Below are 15,884 nucleotides of genomic sequence, written 5' to 3'. Positions count from 1 at the left end.
TCTGTATTTTTTGACCTGGAGAAGGCGTACGACACGACCTGGAGATAGGGAATCATGCGAGACCTTTATGCCTGCGGAGTACGGGGCCGCATGTTGCGTTGTATAAAAGCTTTTCTGACTGGGCGGACCTTTCAGGTTCGACTAGGCACCACATTATCAGACACATTTGTTCAAGAAAATGGGGTTCCTCAGGGGGGCATCCTGACTGTCACATTATTTGTTTTAAAGATTAACACCCTAGCTCAAATACTGCCACCTTCCATTGAACACTCATTGTATGTCGACGACCTACAGATATCATTTTCCTCTTGTAATCTGTCCAGCTGTGAACGCGAGCTGCAGCTAGCAATTAATAAGATCAGTAAGTGGGCCGACGAAAATGGCTTCAGGTTTTCATCCGGAAAAACGGTGTGCGTTCCATTTTCTCTTCGACGAGGGCTGTCCCTTGAGCCAGTGTTGGAATTGAACAGAGCACCTATACCAGTTAAAGCCGAGCATAAGTTTCTGGGAGTCATATTTGATAAGAAATTGAATTTTATCTCTCACTTAAAGGAATTGGAACAAAAGTGCCTGAAATCCCTAAACATCTTGAAAATTTTGTCACATAAACTTGGGGCTCTGACAGACTATGCCTGCTACGCTTGTATAACGCTTTGGTACGATCCCGTCTTGATTATGGTGCCGTCGTGTACAACTCAGCGCGACCATCCTCCCTGAAGATGTTGGACCCAATACACCACCTTGGCTTGCGCCTTGCTACGGGTGCATTTTGGACATCGCCTGTTTTAAGCTTGTACGCGGACTCTCACCAGATGCCCCTTTCCAAGCGACGGCAGTACCTGGGCTTGAGCTATACTTCCAGGATTTTGTCTAATCCTCACCATCCAACCTTTTTTGCTCTCCAGCAATCTCAATTTGCCCGCCTTTTTGAAAATAAACCAAGCATTGTGCGGCCATTGAGCTTTCGTGTTCACAGTGATCAGTCATCTCTCGGTCTCGACCTTCATGGCATTAACCTTCTCCAAAAAGCCGAGAGTATTTCCCCTTGGAAAATGCTTCCAGTATCATGCGACTGGTCATTCACACGGTATAGCAAGCATAATGTCTCCCCTCTGCTTATTCAACAAGAATTTCTTGGCTTACAGAATAAATATGATGACTATACTCAATTTTATACAGATGGCTCCAAGACTTTTTCTGCAGTGGGATCGGCTGTTTATTCTGAGGTTTTCATACAGGCCCAGCGGCTTAGCTGCATGGCTAGTATTTTTACTGCGGAGCTATATGGTGTTCTCCTTGCAATCGAGTATATCACCACCAGCAAAACAATGAAGGCAATTCTTTTTGTAGACTCCCAAAGTGTCATCGTTGCCCTTTGCTCTGTAAGAGATACAAAAAACATGCTCGCTAAGCTAATACGCTATAAAATCAATTGCTGCTTAGAGCGTGGGTTCGTTATCAAATTCTGCTGGATCCCAAGCCATGTTGGGATCAAAGGCAATGAGAAAGCAGACCAGCTGGCTACCTCCGCAAGCAATCTCCTAGAAATCCGACGGGGCATACCCTTTCAAGATATCAAACCCCTCCTTAGGAAAGCTCTCCTCGATGCTTGGCAATCTGAGTGGAACCTAGAGAGTGCAAATAAGCTGCATGCTATTAAGCCAGTTTTGGGGTTGTGGGAGAATTCATCTCGTAAAAACCGTTTTCATGAGGTTCTCTTGTGCCGTCTTAGAATCGGCCACACCTTCCTGACTCACGGACACCTTCTTTGTGGAGAAGACGCTCCAAGCTGCGAGCATTGCGGTGAACCTTTGACAGTTGTGCATATTTTGTGTTCTTGTCCAGGCTTTGAGCAGAACCGGCTTGCCTGTTTTCCAGAGCTTTTTACATATCAGATTCCTTTCCATCCAACACTTTTGTTAGGCGAGCATCCCATCATTCCATTCAATCGGGTCCTCAACTTTTTGCAAGCAAGTGGCCTTCTACACAAAATTTAAGTACTGCATTTTCTGTTCACCATAAATATATAAAACATCAGCTTCATGTATGCTCTCAATTACCATTACTGTGAGTCGCATTAGTCTTGTAGTCTGGCGCAGCATGGCCTTCGTCACTTTTGCGCCATTAAACCGTTAATCATCATCATTTCTTCAATCTTCCTAGCATAAAACTGCGTTGAAAGATGCTTTTCATCGTCTATTTCAAGAACGCTTTGATTGCTCAAAGTTAATGTGAGTGCATTTTCTTTTAACTCAACTGAAGGTTCACAGTCACGACCTGCCATCTTTATTCTGTTTTTTGTCCCTGTGTCACAAAGTACACATGCAATCTCTCCAGAGGAAAGCCGAGCGCAAATTTTCTGGAAGATTTCTGGCAACGCAGAGTTCCTTTTACCCTCACTGGGAAAACGATGCTCACAGCTTCACCAAACTTATCCTCTCTGCTGTCCCACCCTTCTGGCAGGTCGAGCCTGTCAAAGTCCTTTCTCTCGCATAAAATCCAGTAATTGGCTAGCTTTTTCTGGTTTTGAAAAACCCAACGATATATATCGAGGTCAAACTCTACCCTTATGAGGCCATTGCTCTTACGGCAGTTTGCTAGCTTTTTTTTTTTTGCACTTCAGACAGTAGCTTGTTTGCGGCGTCTTGAAGGCCCTCCGGGGATGGCTTCCTTGACTGCTCCAGTTCCTTAAGACAGGCCGCATTCAGGTGGCGCCGAGGCTCGAACGTGCATTTCCACTTTGGATATCCTTTCCATTTAACCAGTATTCCCTTGCGCTGCCAACAGAGTAGGAACATGATTTATATAACACATTGAACACTGTAAGCACGCGAACGGTTGCTTACACTGATTTTGTGTAAGCGCGCAAATTGTAACACAATTAGGTTTCCGGTTTTCAAATTTACCTATAAAAAACATCTTCACAGCTGGTTGGCGTTAGCTTTTCAGCTTGAGGCTAGAATGTAGTTTGCGGGTTTTATGGATCAACAGCGACGGAGGCTATACTGCACATGTAATTTGCTGCTTTGGGTCAGAAAACCCCTTTTATGAGCGCGTAAATTTGACTTTCTTTTCATGCTTGCATTATTGCTATATTCTCCCACTGCACTGCTGTGTAAGTGGATGTCCGTGGACACGACAATTTCACAGCCTGATCTGTTCCCTCGCCGAGTCATATACAAACAAGTGATTTTCAGCGGTTAGAGTGCAAAACAAAATATCAGAAAGCATAGAATCACAATTATGCTGATCATGTAGCCATCTACAGGGCATAGAGATGCATAAAAATTAACAAAGGCTTAATATGAAAATAGCGAACGGCGTAACGGTCGCATACGGGAACGCAAGCGCTAACCGCCTGTGGCGTCATACCGGTAACACTACTAAATGTATGCTGAATGCTATTATGACAAGTGGAAGGTACAAAAAATATTTTAAAAAGTATAGTCGACCATTTTGTACTTTTTACAGTAAACTCCATTTGAGACGAACACGAATGGACCATGCAAATTTGTTCGGCCTATCAGAAGTTCAACTTAAATGAAGTCTCCAAAATATGCCGGGTATTCTAAATTGCCTTTAGAAGAGAAACACAGCATGAAGCAAAACACAGGCTTAAAATAAAAACAAACACTTTCAAAGCTTGTCTAGTTCGCCATAAAAAATATTACCGATATGTTTCATACGCCTCTTGCTGGGAAACAGATAAATTCTATGATCTGATAGTCTCCGCTGGGTAAATCGGTTTGACGTCAAGAATCACGACGTATTTCCAATATTTCTCAGAAACTCCTCGGAACCTTCAAGTTCTTAAAAAAGAGTAATTTTTGGAACACAAGTCGAGTTGCCTGCCCATATTTGCTCATTGGTCGATATCGAGACGCAAGCATGACAGAAAACATACAACGGGAGCGGGAGATTGGTCGCTGTGGGAGACAGGCACGCGAGCGGGCGGTAACTGGCGACCCTTGCCTCAAGAGCCGTAGCCGGCGTTTTTAGCCTACTCGCATCGCACCACCCTCCGCCACAGAACGCCAGCATTTTTTTTTTTTTTTTTTGCTCCACGCAAAATGTTTGTTTGCGCGCTTTTCCTCTCTCCGTCCTTTGGCGGCCTTCGCTTGCCGTCGCTCTTTGCTTCTCCATTTCGCGCTGGCTAATAGCGGCTATGCAAAGTTCGGGTACGTGTTAACCGTAGTGCACGCTCGAAGTCATTCCTGTTAAGCGAATTTTTTAGAACACTGCGTCTATGGAAAACCAACCAAACGTTTCCTTAAATCGAACGTTTTATTTATCGTATTAATTATCGCACTTCTTGTTCTTAAAGAAACATCAATTTTAACGCGCTTTATCTGTGTTATAAGTACAAGCGCATAATAGAAGTTTCATATGAGCCACCAGTTTCAAAACAAATAGCCAGGGCACTCACGCTACCCATAACTTGAAACGCTGCGACAGCCGAGGTTAGACATTGTGGCCGCTAGGGTGTCATTACGGAGCCGATAAATTTAATGAACGGTAATGGGAGAGCGCGCACACTAAAGTTCACATAGGCGGTTCATCTTAAACCGATTAACATATTGAACAAAATTCCATAGCGTTTTGAAACCAATGAGGATGGAATATTTAGAAAGCATTTCGTCAACCTTTTAAACAATTTTATTGGACCCAAACTAGGGCTTTGTGGTGGTAATTGAACAAGGCTTCGAAAATCACGCGCCCAAGTTTGAAATCCAGGAACCGACGAAACTGCATGCGTATGCATGAAGCGTTCCCTGTCGTTGGTGTGGCTGCGTGTACGCCTTATGAAATAATGTTGGGAAGAATCTAACACCGTCTTGTTGTCACCGAAGACCACTTCCGAAATCGCGCACTCATCTTGAAAGCGTTTGAAAGTGATTTCGCCTACTTTTACGCTCCTGGTATCGCCGGCTTAAAACCCACCTAGCCGTATCGGCTTGATCGCCCGAGAACGTTTCTAGAATAATTAGCGAAAATGCTTTGTTTATTGTTGTCATTATTAGTAGTGTCATAGTTATGTTTTTCGTGCCGCAATGGAATCACGTTACGATCCATTGTTGCGTGACGTCATCACGTCACGTGACTCACGGTGTCACCTTACGTCATTAATTTGCGCGGCGTCACTGTGATACGTGACTTGATATGACACTGCCACATCATGACGTCAGCTGACACGAGGTAACAGGTCATGTAACGCAGGGCGTGACGTGAAAGTCGTATACGTGGCTTGCATATGACGTCATTTCCGATGACCTCCAGAGAAAAGGGGAAGAAGGAACTCCCCTCTTATCAGGATCCTCCTTTGTGCCTCCCGGATTTGCGCAGGCGTCGCCATTCTCCTCCCAGAAGATTATAGAAATTTAACCCGTCACTCAAAATTCTTACAAAAGCAGCTTCCCTCTCCTCCTTTTACATGGTGGTCAAGACTCAAAAGTATACGATGTGACGTCAGTGCAAGGCGCCTATACAGCGCCGAGACGTCAGCGGCGCTAGGTCAGTGTAGAAGGTTTTGGCGGAGTTTTGAAAATCGCCACCGTTGATATGGAGCGCGATCGACGGCGCGAAACCCGCGAAGTCTCCCGCTATAGTCAGTTACAGGTTAAGAAGGTAGCGGCAAATGCCCCTCAAAGGGAATCAGATATCCCTCCGCCACCTCCGCATCCAATAGCGTCCCACCGTTTCCTTGACGTCGCGGCCAACGCGCGAGGAGGGTCTTGCCTTTCTGTACATATTTGCTTTATTTTTCTACTTTGACTTAGCATTGTGGAAGCCACGAGAGGGAGATTAGAGTTCTCCCCCACCGACGGAAACAAATACGACTTTCGGGGATTAGCTTCCCCCCCGATGGATACAAAGGCTGCTTTCAGGGGCTCGGTTCCCTCTCCGATGAATACAAAGGTCGCTTTCTTAAAAAGTGGGATCGGAGACAACTGGGAATCCATTGAAGCGGAACAAGGAGCGTTTCCAGTGAAGTCTTCTTTCGACTGCGGAGAGATTTGAGATGGGCGCATCACACTTGTGGGAGGAGCTTCTACTACCTTCTTGACTTGTAACCAGACTTGTACACGTTACTGAAAAAAAGTAACTGATTACAATTACAATTACTACAGTCAAAAAAGTAACCGATTACCGTTACTGATTACTACCTCCCAGAAGTAATTGAACAATTACTGCAAAGTAATTGATTACTTTTCAAGTTACTTTCACGTTACTTCTTATTGCGATGACAGAAATACACAAATACACAGTAAAATATTGCGTACACAATTTTGTTTGGTTATTGTTCCCTTTTTTGTTTTCAGACCCGGACCTTGTCAGGTAGCTGACGCGTCGACCTAAGGAACAAAGCCCACTAAAAAGTCAATAGCGAGTTCCCGCTTCCCGTCGACTTTATCAGCAATCTGCAACGAGATCCGGAACTCCCCAGCCAAGGCTGGTGGCGCGCTTGTAGAAGAGCGTGGCGTAAAAGAAAAAAGGATTTGCCGACTAATCCAAGCTTTATTTTTTTTTAGATGTTAAAAAAATGTCAATCATTTTTGCTCCATGGCTGAGTGACTATGCTGATTTTTGTGAGAAAAAAGAATTGTGGGATGAAAAATGTAATTGGTAATTGTGTAATTGATTTTGTAATTGATTACAGAAAAAAAGTAATTGAATTACTCCGAGCGTTACAGCTTGACAAATGTAATTGAAGCGTTACAAAATTACACTTAACTGTAATTGATTACAAGTAATCAATTACTTGTAACGCGTTACGTACAAGTCTGCTTGTAACCGACTATAGCTACTATAGCGGTAAAATATATTCTTCGCTTTCTTCAGAGGCGTCTACCTAATGCAAGTGTTTGCGGGAATACATTCGGGACTTTTTATGTGGGTTTGTTTTGTTAAATATTCCGGATGTTTTTTTTGTTATTCAGCTGGTCGTTTCGAATTCACGTGACGTAGGGAAGCTTTTACGGCCTTCTAAATGTTTAGCGGATGCCATTCGACTTTTTTTGCAGAAATATAGGTTTCTGTATTTTGGGCGTGGATGATTTGATTTTAGACGCGTTAGAAACTTTATTGTGCACCCCCCTACCCCCCCCCCCCCCCCCACACACACACACGGTTACATTTAATATCCTTGAAAACTCATTTTTCAACACAAATGTAGTTTTTTATTTAGTGCAAGAAACGACTACAAACACCGCCTCACAAGTTGGAGTTGCCACGTCAGTTGCAGCTTTCGTCATACATAATGTATTTCTCTCGCACACCGCAAAGAAGATCGAAAACAAAATCGCAACCGATGGAGTGATGACCAAGTTCGCTCTCGGGGACCAGAAGAGCACAAGCAGAATCTGCAATGAATGCAATAAATAATTTATATGATCCGAATAATTTCATATGAACTGAGTTTGAAAACAAACTGTTCCTTGTAAAGCGAATTAAAAAGTAAGAGCAAAAACAGTGTCCAAATGTATACACTTTTTAGATTCCTCTTTGCCACTATGTGGTGCAAATAGAGGCTAGAAAAAGAGGCTGCAAAGAGGGAGCGAAGAATTCGACTGGATGGTCTGTTCGTTAAAACTCGGGGAGAGCATTGGACCTGAAAATATAATTATAAGATACGTTCATATTTTTGCCCTGATAAAACTGTAAGATATGCCTTAGAAATTTTCAAAGCACTTCACACGAGTAAGCGTTCATCCTCGCTACAGAATGCAATCTTACCGTCTACATAGACGTTTCTGAGTAGAACACACTTCTTGCAGTCCAGGTAAGCGACGTATAACAGGTTAGAAGTATTTCCTAAGGAAATAAACGACACCATCTTCATAAATTTTCTCATAAATAAGCAGTAATCGTTTTTGTAGTATATTTTAACCTATTAAAAGCAGATATGTACAAGTTACTCAGAAAAAGTAATTAAGTTAAGTTTCTGAGAATTGCCTTCAGGAGTAATTTGAGTCGAGTATGATAATACTAAAACAACTGAGTACATTACCGCTACCGTAAAAAGTAAAAAATTACATTTGAAGCTACTTTTATATTTTTTTTTATGGTGACAATAAAGTGCATATATATAAAGGGGCTTGTGTTTTCACAGAAATGCATTAATGGCTTGTTCTGCTTGTTCGTACCGAATAGTTTTGATTTTTTTTTCAAAGATTATGTACTGTGGATGCATCATTTACACTTAAAGGTTGAGGCCTGTCTGAGCTTGACTTTGCAGAGAGTGTTTGATTTTTTACAGTGCGAGTAATGTACATTTAAAATGTGCTCGAAATAAGTACAAAGTAAATAAGAAGTTATGTACTTCAAGTGCATAATCTCAAGTACACCGAGTGCAATGTATCTGAAGTGAACTGCTGTAAACACAATATGCTTTCACAGTAAAATAGAAGTACTTCTTAACACAATCTTTCATGATGCCCTTTTGTACCCTATGCAGTTTTTTAGCTGGTATGCGCTTCTCCAGGAGTAATCGGAGGTGCATCAATTTTTGTCTTAAATGGCAGCAAATATTGGATAAATTTGAGTCCCGACAGAGTAGCTGTATTACTATAGCCGACAAACTATTTAAAGGGAAGATGGGGCACTTCTACTTTAGAGAAAAAACACTTGAATTGCGTTCATTTGGCCTTTAGAATAACATATATCACAATTATATTTCAATGCGACGCGCCGGAGAGCCATGCGAGCAATTTTAAAATATGGCTGAAGCGCCGCCTCCCTAGCCTTGGGCAGCCTAAATATCCGTCAATGACGTCACGGACAGCGACTGTCTTTTGCGTTTTTCTCGCGTTCAACAATACTTGCGCAGCAAATGGTTTGGATATTCGGATTCACGGGGTAAAAATACACTAGAATCCACTTCTAACTCATTTTTTTCAAGAAGCTCCGTAGCTTCCCTTTAATACGATCAAATTATAAGGCACTTATTTGTATCGGTTTGATAGCCGCCATTACTTCACTCAGAGAATTTACCGAATCACGTCTCGAAAGACGATAGAGCGTTTTTAGATGGCGATACGCCATTTTATTTCTTTTTAAATTTGGGGAATGTGGTTTGAAGTCGGGGGTTCTACTTTCATGTGAAAGTACCGGAAATATTTTTTTAGTGAAGTGCTACATGCTCAGGGAGTGTACTTCAAGCAACGTACCAGCTTTCTAAACACTCTTAAAACACTAATTTAAGTACCATGTACATAAAGTACTTCCCAACACTGCTTGTTTATTATTATAATTTTTTTTGTAAACACTTTGGGAGAATTACGAAGGTTTCTCGAACGATCTTTGAATCTAAAAAAACCTTTATATTCTGAGTCTTTGGAGGTAAGGCAACGCAAAGAGGTCACCTTTGCGTTGCTTTTTAGCACGCGCTTGTTTAAAGGGCCCCATGAAACGAATTTTGGGCTTGAATAAATCAATTTATGTTCGGATTTTACTAATAGCGCAACGTTCAGTGGGCCAAAAAAAGGTAGAGAGTCAAAAGCCTGACTTTCGGTACCAAAATTTGAAAATACAATGGACTATTTCGTACATCCTTCCCTTCTTAAGCTCTCTGCCTTTTCAATGTGATACATCTGCGGTCCCCGCAGCACGTCACCGGGCCCAAAGGCACGTCACACGACACCGGACCTTACTTAATCCCTTCATCCCTAAGCTGACATTGTGGTGGAACCTACGCGCTTGCCGGACCTTTCAGCCACCTCCCTTGCATCACCTGCCTCATTTTCTGCGCCTGGGTATGCGCGAGAGAGCGTGATCACGGGGCCAAACTGTGGCTGGCCCAACGAGCACGTAGCTTCCACAGCACTGTCAGCTTCGGGCTGAACGGGGTGGGGAAAGCAACCTTTGTCTGAAGTTTGGGCGACGGGCTAATCTTCTAGGGGGAGAATGGCTGTGTACGGGTACACAAAGACTACGAGCAAGAGGGGACTCCTCCCTTTTCCGTCTTCTTGAACTGTTTGGTAGAATGCGCGATTTATGAGTTGAGGGCGGAATCTAAAGAGGAAAGAGTTGGAAAAAAGTTTCATGACTCCTATGAAACGTTATGAAATGAAACGAAAAAGTACAGCACACACCACATGAACTTCAGAGCGAGTGCTCCAATTTGTTACCTCATTTGAGTGAAGATGCAGTGTGTACGCTTCCTGTAGTGCGCGAGGGTTCCTACGTTGCGGAGAAAGGGGGACAAGCCCTTTCTTCAAACGCGTCGACAAGAAAGGCCAGTCGTCGACGCTAATCACGTAGTTACTGGGACTCACTTGCGACATGTCCTGTCCGCTCCCCGCGCCTCGTAGCAGGTTTGTTGCAGTGGGGGGCTTGTTGTAAATTTTAAGGATTGTCGGACCCTCAAAACATTACCCCAATGCCTATGCCTTGTCTTGTCGCGCTGTTTTAAACCAAGGTGCTCATTAACCAGCCAGCCCAAACATACCTTTTTAGCATGCTTCCCACCCTATTGCAAATGGCAGCTGATCTTCCAACATTGTAACTTTTTTTGCGCAATTATTCAAAAGTATTTCGTTATTTGATTAGAAGATACGCGAAAAAAGTAATTAAAGTAAACTACTAATTACCGAAAAAAGTATATTTGAAAGGTACTAAAAACCTCTGAAATGTAGTTAAAGTATCGTGACTTGAGTAGAGTAGCTGAACTACGTACAAATTTGATGAAAAGTTAACATATTTACACACAATCAAAAAATCAAAAACATTATGTACAGCAAGTTTTAGTTCGGAGTTTCCTCGCCAAAATAGATTATGTTAAAAAAATTACTAAGGCTCATCATTTTCGTTGAGAATGATGCGTTCTGTTTAGCATCCGACAAGTCTGTTAGGTAGATTTAGTTTTCTTTATTATAAAACAAGTGGTTCTGTTGAGTTCTGAATGTGAATAGAAAATAAAAATAAACGCAACATTAAACTGTGTAAAATCTATAGTGTTGCCAGCATAAATTAGAAATGACAAAAAGTTGCACTTAATTTTGACCCATAATTTTTCCGGTTATTTAAACTTCCAGAAGCTACTAATATTTTAGTTGGTAACGAAAGACCGACTGACCATAAATTTTTCTTACCTTCACCTCGGATATTAACAATGTTTTTAGCGGTATATCCGTCAGATGAGTCAAGAGTCACCATCGAATTTCTGCAATAAAAGACGCAGAAAAAAATAACAACTAGGTTAATCTGCACCAGACAAACATTCAGAAAACTCCACCACAGTTCTACTCCATCAGCCAGTCAGATCTCGAGAATAAAGAACATATAGAGTTACAAACCTTAACAAAGAGGTGTCTTGAGCCCATATTTGAGAAAAAGAGAACTACAGCATAATATATAAAAATTAACCACATTTAACTTTGTACATTGAGGGCGTACACCTAATTCTCGCATACATGAAAGAATAGCCACAAAAATATTGTCAAAGCTAAAAAACACAACATAAGTTTTCTAGTTTTATGTAGTGAAATCATTTCTAAATAATTACAATGGAATACCCGGCAACATCATTAAAATATTTTGGCAACCCTAACGAATTGGGCAAATATTTTAATAAATTGTGTGGATCTATGAAAAAACGTTTTATCGGTCGTGTACAAAATGGTTTCATTGTGTTCCTAAACTATTTTTTAGGTTAGGAACAAACCTAAATTTAATATGTGATTTGAGATGATTATGCTATGGACTTTGTACTCTAGATATTGGGTGAAACTAAGGGAGTTAAACATCAAAATGAGAGTTGCAATATCAGTATAGTTTAGATATTGAAGCTTACAAAGAACTTATATGTATTTCCATGCATGCAACCAATACTATTATCATGCTTTTGATTAGTTATTGCAAATATTATTCCAGGAAGAATTAAAGCATTAAAAGTGGAATTGGCTTGACTGGTAATATAGTTTCTAGTAATCAAGCAGATCGAGTTGTACAAGAATAGAGCATCAATTCTCCAATTATTTACTATTACCTCCATAGAAGAAGTACTTTTTTTTCGTAGTAGTAGTAGTAGTATAAATATAGAAATGTGGTATTATTTTATATTTTCGGGATAGAAAAATGTTACAAAGTGTATTCTGAAAATTTTATTTTTCGAGCTTTAATAATATATTTCTTATCGGTTATTCTTGTTCATTCACGCTACACCGAAGCCCACACAGGCCTTTACGCGTTGCGTGAGCAATGCCTGGTATAAAAAAGACTATGTAGCAGCCAAAACCGAACACAGCTCGCCATTATTGGCATAGCAGAGACTACTGCATTTTACGGTACCCAATTAACAATACCCAAAACATTCTAGAAAACCATAGCTAACTGTTCAGTTATCTTGAATCTGCCATTACACCAGTACAAGCCTGGCAATTATGTTACCGCAAAAGCGTACCGCCCAACGCGCTCACAGCTCCGCATACCCTCTCCCTTGCGCACACCCTCTTGCTCCGCGGGCCGATCTTGAGAAAGCGCTCTTGTCAAAATTTACGAGGAATTGAAGTTCCCGTAATTTCACGTATTTATTTTGAATAGCTCGTACTTACACAGTCTGATTTCCAAATTTAAATATTGTCGGGAATGCACCGTCTACTTGTTCGTCCATTTCATAATCATAGATGCACTTAGCCGTGCCCCCAAGAACTGGATCAAACTCGTAATTTCTGTACACTGTATACCAGGACTCTTCTAGTGGGAAACACTGGACAGAATGAGGGTAAAAGCAAATGTAGTTTTGCATATTAGAATAACTCATTGTAATACGCATATGCAATCACAGCTATTGCTTTGCTCAAGCAAAATCCAAATACAGGTAATGCATAAAGTGAAAAAAATCTTCTCAAGGAGTTACCGTTATTAGAAAGAAAATGTTTGAAACTATCATAATGCATGGACACGTCCTACCTGTGGTATCGTTAATGCATCATTTAAATCATAATCTCACCACATATATAAACAACGACTATATTCAGTGCTCAGTCACCAAACCCGAAATGAAAATAATAATTCCATTATTGAAAATTTCTGCTGACACTACTTCAGTCATCAATAGTCATTGAAACTGAATATTGCGTAGAATAGACACAAACACTTTTCAGACCTAACTTTGACTAAGTTTACTCGGTTAGTCAAAGATCAAACCACGTGATAATCCTTTACATATGATCATATTTGGCTGGTTGGCTTTACTTAATATTCTTTGAAAACTTACAAGAAAGTTTATGTTGCATGATTTGAGTAAGTCTGCACTCATGTCAGTACAATTGACTTGACCACGAAGCAAATTTTTGTCACACTTATAATAATATACCACCAGAGAACAAAGAAACTAAAAACGCCCGAAAGCCTTCCCTTCGCTCGAAATTTCATTCTCTGCTTCTATCATGTGGATCAGGTGGAGCATTGGCCCATGAAAGTATACCCAAATGGATATTTTTATTTACATATCAAGCTGAAACTTTGAATGCATATTTAAAAAAAAATTGAGCTTGTAGAATTTAGGAGTAGAACATCAAGGGGGGTAAATTGTTTACGTTCGATGACCATTGGCAAAGAAGGTATCAACGTTTAGTTTCCTCACACACTCGAATAAATTAATTGTTCGAAATTTTGAAGCTCGATTGCCAACACCTTAGGTTAATTTTGAATAAAACAATGACGCAATGCGTGGGCAAATCATTCCTACGTTCTATTGAAATGTTCAACAACCAACTGAACTCACGTAGTATTTGTTTTAAAAGTACTGTTAGCCGGTGTAAATATCTACAGGACACGACACTTTAAATAAGTCATAAAACCTCTAGCTTGGGTTGGGACCACATGCTTTCAATCGTTGCTCTGTCGAGAGGACTCGAATTTTCCCAAAACGTTCATTACTCAACAAAGTCCATCTCAAAGATGTGAAAAAAAAATAATGCGATACCATTCTTTAGCTAGTTCAACCAGTTTTCGCGATACGCTGTCTGACCTCGTATGCGCGTTGAGCGTACGCGCCGCGCTTATGCGTAAGCGCAGCGCGGTAGAGCGGCGGCTCCGCATACCCAAGCCGTCCGCATACGGAGGCGCCGCGCGTACGCGGACGTCGCCCTCGACGTCGTCCTAGAGGTCGTCCTAAACATTGTCTTTGACGTCGTGTTCAGCGCTGCCCTGGACGTTATTCTGGAGACCGTCCTAGAGGGCGTCCTTGAGATCGCCCTAGAGTTCGTCCTAGTTGGCGTCCTTCAGACCGCCGTAGTGGTCGTCCTAATGGTCGTCCTAGACGTCATTCTGAACTTCGTCTAGGTCCTCGTCCAAGACGTTTTCCTCCCAAGCAGATAAGCCCGCGCCCCGCATAGACGAAGCGGCAAAACGCACAGGTTCACCTCTGCGGCCAAGCTACGAAGGAATTATCGGTTTGAGTTGAGCTATTTGCCACATGGTCAATGATGGTGGTGAAATTGTTTGAACATTAAACGATTGCACAGAATGAACAGGAGACAGACACTAAACTGCAATGATTGTAGGGAAACAGCTTGAACATTAAACGATTACACGGACACAAAATAGTAAACAATTACACATAAAGGAACCAATCACTGAACTTCGAAATCACGCGCTACAGTCGCACTGACGTCAGTGATTGCGTCGTAAACTATTCATAAAATACACAGTTTACTTAAAATATGCGTCGTCGCATCCACAGTGAGCTGCGTCGTGAGCATCATGACGAATGCTATCGGAATTTATAAACAACCAACAATAGCGGTTCATCTGGCCCTTTTAACGCTTCTTATCAAGCGTTAAGTTAACCAAGATTGATGATGGGAACATACCCAATAAAATACTGACACAAAAGCCTGATTCAGTCGGCTAAAAGAGGTCTCCGTTATTGCGCTGCACATTCTAGGTTACTTTGTACCATGAGTGTTCCAAAACGCTACACAAAATTAGCAAGGCGAATGAACGCGCTCCGCATTCTATAAATTAGTTACTGCTGTGGTGCTTTATACTTCTGAAATCTTTCTCAAATATAATTGTTCAAGAAATAGTGAAACTGGTATGCTTTGGATATTAGACCTCCTGTTACAAAATGCAATGAAAGAAAGTTTCATTAATATAATGTTTTATTTTTTTAAATATTATAATATTAGTGAAATCACCATATCTTTCAACAGTGTTCAAATATTCTTGCAATATTTGTTTAAAATGCACTACTCATGCAACGTAATGCCCTATTCTTTTGGACCTATATTGTTTCGTATGTGAAAAATAGTTCATATCACGGAGCATTACCATTATCGCGTAGTGTTGATTCCACCTTTCAATTTTATTTTCTATTTCAATATTTTGTTGTTTACAATATATTCAGAGCCCAACTTTATCCGTAGCGTGCTAAGTAAAGATCCTCTTTTTAGTCGGGCTATTTGTTTACGTACCATCGTGCTTCGTATTTCGAAGGCAAGTTCTACGGAGTAAAGAAGGGGATACTATGTCCTGAACATAGTTAAAAACTTGCAAAGCCATAGTGTCTTCTCTACTCAGGAAATGAGGAAGTAAAATGTAACGCACAAAAATTGATCTATATTTACTCTCGGAAAATCGTTACTGTAAATATTAAAAAAAACAAAAAAACGAGACATGCTGTTTGGATATAGAGTAGTTGATAAACTTAAACACCCGTGCTAGGACATTTCAAATAAAGCTATTACCGGCACTGTTGCTCCTTTGAGTCACCGGAGAGACACATCCGTTTTAATACTAGGTAAATTTTACTCGAAACATACATCAAACTGAAGACAAAAAAGTCAAACCGCAAATATTACCTTAGATTCGTCTTGATATTTCTCAAGAGCTGGATTTAACTCTGGCCATGTGGGAGTTCCACAGGATACGTGGACATA

General features: G+C 41.0%; 1 long non-coding RNA gene across 1 annotated transcript; it reads right to left on the bottom strand.

The window, feature by feature from the left end:
• Positions 1-7,283: 7,283 nt before the first annotated feature.
• Positions 7,284-11,221, bottom strand: LOC121836789. Its single transcript, XR_006077997.1, has 3 exons — positions 11,091-11,221; positions 7,735-7,812; positions 7,284-7,361 (listed from the first exon to the last, which is right to left on the bottom strand). It is a non-coding gene; the product is annotated as an uncharacterized LOC121836789 (long non-coding RNA).
• Positions 11,222-15,884: the final 4,663 nt, after the last annotated feature.

This window comes from Ixodes scapularis, unplaced genomic scaffold (assembly GCF_016920785.2).
Source record: "Ixodes scapularis isolate PalLabHiFi unplaced genomic scaffold, ASM1692078v2 PGA_scaffold2__306_contigs__length_199485367, whole genome shotgun sequence".
NCBI classification, from domain to species: Eukaryota; Metazoa; Arthropoda; class Arachnida; order Ixodida; family Ixodidae; genus Ixodes; species Ixodes scapularis.
This window is presented reverse-complemented; position numbering and strand designations above follow the sequence as displayed.